Below are 9,487 nucleotides of genomic sequence, written 5' to 3'. Positions count from 1 at the left end.
TGGGGCTATTGCATCCCCCCAGGCTGATGCCATCTGGAGGGGAGTTCTTGACCCAAGAAAGATGGAGTTTATGGGAGAGGAACTATGCCCAGGAACCCTGGTGGTTGTCCCTGTGGATTTATCCTTGGAGCCACACAACCCAGTCTCTCCTCTCACAATTCTAGTCCACTTTGAGCTTCTCTCCCTCCACCAGAACTCAGGGTGCGGGCCCACTAAGAGGACATCTGGGTTTTTAGCAGACTTCTCTCTCCCTGGAAGACAGAATCCCGCTGCTTTTCACAGCCAGATATTATGTGGGCTCTTCTTCCTGGTTCTGGTGCTCTGGGATGGGAACCTGGTGTGGAGTTGAGACCCCTCACAGTAACCCAGGACTTTTGCTGCTGAGATATCCCTCCAGATTCTCAGTTGCCTCACATGGGTGCAGGGCCAGTCCTTTTTGCACCTATGCCCTTCCAACCAGTCTCTATGTGGCTTCTTCTATAAATACTTGTTTTAAGACTCTTATTCAACGAATCTTCAGTTGGGGTTATTTAGGTTGATTGTTCTAATGCAACCTAAATAACCAGTTTGGTCCTGGGAGGAAGTGAGTATAACTTCCTCCTACTCCACTGCTCTCTTGGATCCCCTTGATTTCTTAATTTAGAAAAAAAATAGAGATAGTCTAACAGTTTCTTCCCATATTCCAACTGCTCCAGGGGTCAGACTTGTTATAGGAAGTTTTCCTTTCTATATTTTGGGACTATGCGTGTTGAAATCCTCTGCTCTAATTATTCTTGCTGTAATCACATGTAACATTAAGTTCCCCATTAACAATATGTGTCAGTGCTAGAAATCAAAGAAAGTCTGTGCTATAAATTTTTCATAATTTAGGAATAATCTCAGGACTTTTAAAAAGTATCGACTAAAATTATTACTAGGTTGATTTGTAAATGATGCGTTACATTCTGTATGAAAGTGGTTTTCTGTAATTTTGCTCTGTAAATGGTGACTCAAATCCCTTAAAATGCTTTAAATACAAAACAGTTTGGATAAAGGGAAAAAGTGACAAGAGATCTTGAGTATTTGAATTAGAAACAATTCCTTTTTAATGAAAACTAAACTTGTTTAATGATGAATTTTAACTCTGGAGGTGTGTGCCCTGCCAGCACAGCCAAGGGTTCCGTGAGCCTGAGGGGGGGGAGGGGGGGGCAGGTGAAGGATGTAGAAAAGACAAAGAGAATAAGCTGGGTCTGGGTGGATCGCCTGTGCCTGACTGAGACCAAAGAGAGATACCCAGACTCCAAGCTGAGCCTTTATTTTATAGCCAGAGGTAAACAAGGTAGTGGTCATCATAGTTACAATGTTCTTATGAGTTTCACTTGTTTTCACAGCACTTGCTGCATCTCCCTCAGCAGTTAGCTACCCAGATAAGATCTAGGGAGAGTCATAAGGTCAAGCCTAATTATGCTAAGAGGACTGTGCTCTCTAAGCTGGGACTCCTTGTGGCTTTGCCAAGAGGTCAGTCCTGAGGCTCATCCCTACAGCCGCTCCCTATAGAGGTGATCAGAGGACAAGCCTTTTCCTGACAAGAAAAGGAAGTCATTAGGTTTTAAATATAGACTCAGTGTTATACAGCTTTGCCATAAGAAAAGGAGGAAGGAGAAAGCTGACCAAGGTATCAGAAAAGATAATCTCAAGCCTTTGTGGATTTGATATCAACCACTCTTAAGAGGTCAGGCTATCTAGGCCATCAGGCCCAGAACTGGCACAAACCAACTAAAATGAGAGTAGACAGTGGATTAGTGGATTAATGTTTCTGTTGAAGTTTCTTAATGTAGTGTGGAAGCATATTTGAGGAATTAAAGGCATGTAATAGAGTAATTCCACAAACATCTATTAAGTATTTTGTGGTACAGAAATTAATAAAGCATGATCTGTGCCCTCAAGAATTTCACCATCTAGTGAGTTTTAAACATCCCAAGTAATTATAAGGAAGGTATGTTGAGTGATGACCCCTTCTCTCTGACTGCTTTTCTTAGTCTGGCCATCCTCTCCTTTTGGATAAGTACTATTGAAGGGGGTCCCTCTAATTATCCTTTTTAAAATAAAAATTCTAAGTTTTCCTTTCACTTATGATTATGTCAGAGTTTACATTAAAAGCGCAAAGAGTAACTGTTTCAGGGGAAAAGTTTGCCTTAAGCAATGCCATGCCTGCAAACTTCTGGCCCTCCTCATGTCCTGTACAATCAAATAAACGCAAGTCTCCTTCTGGGGCTCAATGGAGTAAGCTTTGCTTGTAGACATAAATGACACCACAGCAGTGCACTGAGGGCAGCTAGCCATTCTGGAACTTTCCCAACAAAATGTCATTTCCCAATGAAATGACAAAAGCCAGACCAAACAAGAGACTGACCTGACTACACTGGGCTGAAATCTGTTATTTTATCTGGCTGTCCTACTTCTGTCAAATCATTTAAATGTTGAACCTATGTCATTGAAAAGCCGGCATATAAGCAACCAGCTGACTTTATAGGAGCCGCTAATAATATTAGTTGTAGAGCATTTTACCAAAATCCGCTCAGGAATGGAGTGTGGTAGTCTGAAAGGAATTACTGCGCATTACAAAGCGGTGGTGCGTTTACTAAAAAGCACGAAGGGCAGAAGTGCGTGCAGGGTCACACAGAAATGACGGCGGCTGACGAAGGGAGCGTGGCTGTTCCAGGTCTTGGTCCCAAGGAAACTCGGGTCACCTCCCCAGCACACACCCCGTTATTTCGGCCTTCGCACTAGAAAGGTGCAGGGCTTGTCCCACATTAGCGAGGCGACAAGGGGACCGTGAGAAAAAGGCGATGAGCTCCCAGATGGGGACCACCTCTAGGAAAGCCGGGCAGGACGGCGGACGGGTTGCCCACAGCATCATACGCGCCTCACACGCAGGAGTCGGGCATCTCCAGACTCCCAAGGCGGTGGGCACCAGAACCATGGAGAAGGCGGGGGTGTCCCACAGGGGATTCCGGAGAAAAGGCCGAGGTGGGCCCGGGCGGGAGGCGGTGTCCAGCCCCCGGCGGCGGCTCCGGAGGAGGGGAGGTGGGCGAGGAGGAGCGGGGCGCGCGGTGGGCAGCAGGGACGAGAGGAGGGGCGAGGCGCCTTCCTCGGCCCCCCTCCCCTCGCGTGGGCTCCCCTCTCTTCCCCTCCCTAGTCCACCCGGCACCGGAGCGCATCCCGAGGCCTGGCCGCTTCAAGGGGAGGCGCCACATCGTCGCGCCCGCCCGGGACGGTGCAGTGCGGCCGGCGCAGGAGGCGGAGCGGAGGCGGCGGGGCCGGCGCTGAGGTAGGGCTTGGGGAGGCGCGCCGAGCCGGGAAGGGCCGGGGCTGCAGCGGGCCAGTCTCGGGTGTCCCCGGGGCGGTGCCGCCGCCCCGCTGCGGGACGATGCCGCGGCTCTGAAGCAGCTTCTGAGCCCCCAGCCGCGCCCACCTCCCGCGAGTGCAATTGCGCTGGCGGGGCCTAGGCGCCGGCCGCGGGCTGCACCGCCGCCCAGGCCTCGGGACCCGGCATCGCTGCGCGTGCGCACACCCGCCAGCGGGGGCTGGGCGCGGGGCCCGGGGTTGCACACCCACCCGCCAGCCGCCGTGGCGGCGCTGCGCATGCGCGACGCTGCCGGCGGAGGTAGCGGACCTGGTCTAGGGCGGCGTGGACGTGACCCGGGGGGTGTCGCCTGCCCGAGACTTCCGGGCCGTGGGCCTGCCCGGCGCGGGGCGTCCTGAGCTCCCCTGTCCCTTCCCACGCGCCGGCCCACGTCGGCTACTGTGTGTTCGCTTCTGTGGCCTCCACTCTGGCTCCCGGCCGTCAATCTATTCCCGAGGTCCAGGCCGCAGTCGGCTCACTAACCCGTTGTGCCTTCAGCATTTGGGCCAGAATGGAGGGATACCGCACCAAGTTAGGCAAGCTAGGCGAAGCTGTTCTGAAACTGATGTGGGAGGGATGGGGAGACATTGCTCTAAATCTTTATTTTTAAGCGGGAAGATCATTGCTTCTCTGAGACCCGGAAATGGAGATTTTCAGAGGCAGATAACTTTCCAAGAGCCCAGCCTTGGCCGGACAGGAACTTCCTACTTGAATTGGAAGGCGAGTTCACAGTGAACTTTTTGCTTTTGTTCTCTGGGAAATTACATAAAATGTTGGAACAGTTCCAGCCCACGACTGTGTCAGGATGCCTGCCCGGGAGCTGCCCGGTGCGCGCTGGGCCCTTAATCTCTGTCCCAGCTGAATGGAGGTGGTCGGCTCACCAATGGCGCTTTGCAAGAAGCTCTGTCCCAGCCGGGGGACAGTCATGCCTGTGCAGCCTCCCGGCTTCGCACCTGCTGGCACGGAGTTGCTGGTGGCTTTACCATCCTGGGCCGTGGTGCTTAAGTCAGTTGCGTGGCTCCTGGGGCTGCTTGGAACTTTGCGTGCCTTGCAATTCGTACGGGATGCGCTGATACAGGCATCTGGGGGCTGCAGCAGAAGCAGCACTGTCAGAGAATCTGAGTACTCCAGGTGAAATGTAATTTCTGTTCTCCAGGGCGCTAGGTAGTATGTACATGTTATCGACTGGAATAGGTTCCTGCACACCCCACTCCCACCATGCAGGCCTCATTGTTGGTGTGGGACTCCTCAACCCTAGGGCCTATCCATTCATTATTTCGTCCATGTTCAAAGCTTACTTTCCCCCTCCACCCAAATCTGCACAGCACCCAACTTCATTCAAGCCGCAAAACAATTGCCATCACTTCATGGAGGTAGCTGCCTCTTCTACAGCAGCTGCTGCTCTTGCTCTTAAGTTGCTCTATTTGGCACTTAACCACTATCTGATACGATATGATCTGTCTCTTCCATAATCAGATCTCAGTATATATTTGTTAACTGTATAATTGAAATTGAAATTTGATTGTCTTCAGAAATATTCTGTACTAAACTCTCAACTTGGATTCATTCATTCATTCATGCATTCAACAAACATTTGAGTTACTGCTTGGTATCAGATCCTGGCTAGGTGTTCAGATATGTCAGTGCACATAATAGACAATGATTTCTTTTCTTCTGGAGCTTACGTTCTAGCCAAGAATGATTAACAATAAACATTTATTTAATGCTAGAAAATTATGAGTGCTATGAAAAAATGAAAAAAGAGAGCAGAGAAAGGGGACTGGGAGTGTACATATGGGTTGCAGTTTTAACAGCATGGTTACTATGGGTTTGGAGGGTAAAGTGAAGGTGATATTTATGGCAGAGAACTGGTTTTTAAAATTAATTGTCTTTCTGGGAGAAAATGGCCCTTGCCATTCTCTATTAAGTCTTTCATGGGGACTCATACTATGACCATTAAAGCAAGTGTAATCATCTTTTATAATATAAAGGTAAAACAAATGTTTTTCAAATTGAGTTCAAGTTATTCAAGGTTTACAGTTTAACTCAGCACATCAAGTTAAGAGACTGGGCTCTTAAATGGAAGAGACTAGCCAAAGGTATACTACTGATGTGTTGAAAAAATTTGTATGTTTTCTTTACATTTTACTACACTTTGCAATTGCTTCTTAATGTCCGTCTGTGTATGACTTGTGACGTTGTTTTCTAGCATGGTCATTGCTTTTCTTTATTTGAAACTGTGTTAAAGATTCACTTAGTGTTATGTCAGGCTTTAAGGTATTGAATTATTGCTCTTAGAGACTTCTGAATGAACCACATAGGCCTAACCAAATTTCAGTCCATAATGACATGTCATATTAGCACACACACTGATTAATAGTGATTGCTTTGCCAACAATAATGTGTAGAGACTGCCTTGTAAATGCTTTATACAGGGAAGTGAACTATTTGACCTGTTCTTTGAGAGGATTCAGAATGTGTATATTACCATGTTCAATCATGGAAAGATTGTCTGCTTGTCCAATAGTATTCAACCGTGTAGTTATTAAGAGTGTAGGGAAAAATCTTGAAATAGAGTATATAAGAATAAGAAGTTATCTGTCCTAAAGAGGGATAATTTGGAAATAAATTATTGAACTATACACACTTAGGAAAACAACCAAAATAAGAAATGTCATGCAAAAGATTATCTTAGTTGATGTATATTTAGTTTAGAAAATTACTCTTGCCAAAACCTGAAACATTGGCCCTTGAGCATCTAATTTTGACCCTCTAAAGCAGTGGTTCTCAACCTTCCTAATGCCACGACCCTTTAATACAGTTCCTCATGTTGTGGTGACCCCCAACCATAAAATTATTTTTGTTGCTACTTCATAACTGTAATTTTGCTACTGTTATGAATCGTAGTGTAAATATCTGATATGCAGGATGTATTTTCATTGTTACAAATTGAACATAAAGCATAGTGATTAATCACAAAAACAATACGTAATTATATATGTATTTTCCGATGGTCTTAGGCGACACCTGTGAAAGGGTCATTTGACCCCCAAAAGGGTCGCGGCCCACAGGTTGAGAACCGCTACTCTAGAGTTTCTCTAGACCATTGTTTCCCAAATTACAGGACATGATTTATTAATGATCTTGAAATTATTTTAGTGAGCTGAGTATGTTTTAAAAAAATGAAATAGAGAAAGATAAGATAAAACAGGGTAGAATAGAATAAAATAGAAAAAATACAAAAGAAGATATAAGCATCTCATGTAGTAAGGGTAAGATTTTATGAAACTTTTGTTTCAACTACATATATGTATCAAAAAGATTGAAAGGCAGTATTGTTGATTGCTCTCTAAAGTTATTATATCAGTTTACCTTCCAGCAGTTGAAGTGTCTTTTGGTCTGCATCCTCAGGAACACTAGGTGTTTTTCCTCTCTAATTTTGCAGATCTGATGGATGAGATCTATCTCATTGTGATTGCATTTCCATCTTAAATTCCATGGTGAATTTGAGCATCTTTTTATATGTTTATTAATTTCTTCTGGGAATTGCTTGTATCCTTTGCCCATTTCTAAATTGTCTTTATCTTACTGATTGTTAAATGTTCTTTGTATATTCTGGGTGCTCACCCTTTGTCAGCTATCAGTTATATGTGTTGAAAATATCTTTTCCTGTTCCTTATCACGTTTTTCCCTTTTGTTCATTTTGTCATTTATTATGCCAAAATTTTAAGCTTTAATGTAGTAAAATTTATTGGTCTTTTTTTGTGGTTTATGCTTTTGTTTTGTGTCTTATTTAAGAAATCTTTCCCTGCCCTGAAATCATAAAGATATTTTTTATACTTTGTTCCAAAAATTTGAAAGTTTTGCTTTTTTCACATTCCAGATGGTTTCCTTTGAATTTTCTATGTTGAAATAATGTAGATTAAACTTTTTTAGTATGTGTTTTTTCATGTTACATTGTCTGGATTGTTGAAGCCTGCTCCCAAAACTTATAAAGTATAATACCTAGAAGCTATATTTTACAATATTAATTTTTTTATAATTGAGTACCTCTACTGCTGACTTTCAAATAATAGAGCTGATATAATTTTTAAATTGTATTTTTCTCAGGTAAATAATGACTTTATTAAAGTTGCAAGGTGGTATATTCTTTTCCTTCTCGGTTTCTTCTATGTGTTTGTATCACATTGGAATGTTTTTTAAAAAGGCATTTTTCATAATGCTAGAAGATTCAGTATGTTTTCACAGTACTGTAAAATAATAATCTTGAATCATTTTTGTATATTGGATACTAAGTATATTGGGAATTTTGATCAACAAAATGAAATTATGTTAATTGAATTCAACTGAATGTTTTTATTTGAATATGGTAATTTTCTTATGCCTAGATGCAATTATGTCTTATCAAATAAATAGAATGGCTCATTTTTCATCGTTCTAATTTTTAATGTGTTACTAGTCTTGAAATATCTAAAAGACACTGAAAAAAAGCTATTTATTTTCCTCTTTAAAAAAACCAACATATACAGTTGTTAAAATAAATCTCTATCTACAATGGTACAGGGATGAGGTGGAAAAGACAATAAACAAACAAAGAAAAACCTGGATATGGTATTTTGTGATTTGGCATATTAGCAAGATTTCTCTTCTACCAGGAAGAAAAGGTGGTCTAAAGTTTAACAATGAGGGCAGTCACATCTCTACTTTGGTCCTCTTTCTATATTTCAATTTTTTGCCTTTGAGTCCTCCTCCTCTCCTTTCTCTTCTCTTTCTCTTTATTCTCATCCCTCTCCTCTTTTCTAATTTTTATTCAATAAAGTTGGGGCAGATACGGAAAAAGTATTTCCGGTTAGGATGAGGCAAAAATAGAAGAATTTCTGATATAGTTAGTATCCAATATTCAAAAAGCTGTATTCAATGAATATATTGCATTCTACTTTGTGGTGGTTATAGCAGTAAAAGAGTCATGGTGCCTTCTCTTAAAGCACTTGCAAATTAATAGAAAAGTTTGGTTATTATCCTCTTATCTAGGAATATGAAATTATCTTTCCACACTGACAACCAGATCTAGCTTTATCCTATATAATAAAAGGCTAATATCCAAATCAACCAAACGGCGGAACGACCAGTCGCTATGATGTGCACTGACCACCAGGGGGCAGATGCTCAATGCAAGAGCTTCCCCTGGTGGTCAGTGTACTCCCACAGGGGGAGTACTGCTCAGCCACAAGCCAGGCTCATGGCTGGCGAATGCAGCGGTGATGGCGGGAGCCTCTCCTGCTTCTGTGGCAGTGCTAAGGATGTCCTACTGATGGCTTAGGCTCACCATCAGTTGGACACCCCCCGAGGGCTCCTGGACTGCAAGAGGGACTGCAAGAGGTCACGGGCCCGGCTGAGGGACCCCCCTGCGCCACCCCCCGCCCCAAGTGCACGAATGTCATGCACCAGGCCTCTAGTAAATTTATAAGAAAAGTCCAAGTGATCCTTTTAAAGCAAGCATATCTTTTCCAAACATTAGAAGTAATCTTTGTATCAATTGCCATGGTTTGAGTTATAAGTATTCTGAATATATTATTATTCCTTATATTCTGAGAGATCTTTTTATAGCTGAGGAAAACAACATTTTAACAGTATCCTTAAGGGCATATAAAATATCAATAAGGAACACCTTTAAGACTTGACCTCATTATTACTTTTTTAATCCTCCCCCAGGATATGTTGTTATTGATTTTAGAGAGGAAGGGTGAGAGAGAGAGAGAAACACCACTGTGAGAAACTTCAATTAGTTGCTTCCCCTATAAACCCTGACTGGGAATAGAACTCACTAACTTTCGGTGTATGGGAGGACGCTCCAACCAACTTAGCCACCTGGCCAGGGCAAGGCTTGACCTTATTTTGGTTACTTATAGATAATATTAAATAAAATGTTCTCATTTTAGTACTTGAAATATGGATTGTATTTGAGTAAATATAATCCAATTTAAATCAGAAATATCAACATTATTAAATATAATTGCTTTTTGTTTAATCCTCACTGGAGGATATTTTTTCCATTGATTTCTAGTGAGAGAGTGGAAGGAAGGGAGGAGGGGGAGAAAGAGA

General features: G+C 43.1%; 1 protein-coding gene across 4 annotated transcripts in view; it reads left to right on the top strand.

Moving 5' to 3' along the window:
• The first annotated feature begins 2,862 nt into the window (after positions 1–2,862).
• Positions 2,863–9,487, top strand: part of RCBTB2 (RCC1 and BTB domain containing protein 2) — a 36,328-nt gene continuing 29,703 nt past the window's right edge. The window contains exon 1 of one of the 4 annotated variants that reach the window (XM_070409057.1): positions 2,863–3,009. The gene's annotated coding sequence lies outside the window, so the exon portion shown is untranslated. Of the gene's footprint in view, positions 3,010–3,232; positions 3,311–9,487 lie in introns of those variants that run through there. The other 3 variants (XM_070409058.1, XM_070409056.1, XM_070409055.1) reach the window with 3 other exon arrangements.

This window comes from Myotis yumanensis, unplaced genomic scaffold (assembly GCF_028538775.1).
Source record: "Myotis yumanensis isolate MYYU_CA2020_CCGP unplaced genomic scaffold, mMyoYum1.0.hap1 SCAF_3, whole genome shotgun sequence".
NCBI classification, from domain to species: Eukaryota; Metazoa; Chordata; class Mammalia; order Chiroptera; family Vespertilionidae; genus Myotis; species Myotis yumanensis.
The sequence above is the reverse complement of the archived record's forward strand: the minus strand, read 5'-3'. Positions and strand labels throughout refer to the sequence as shown.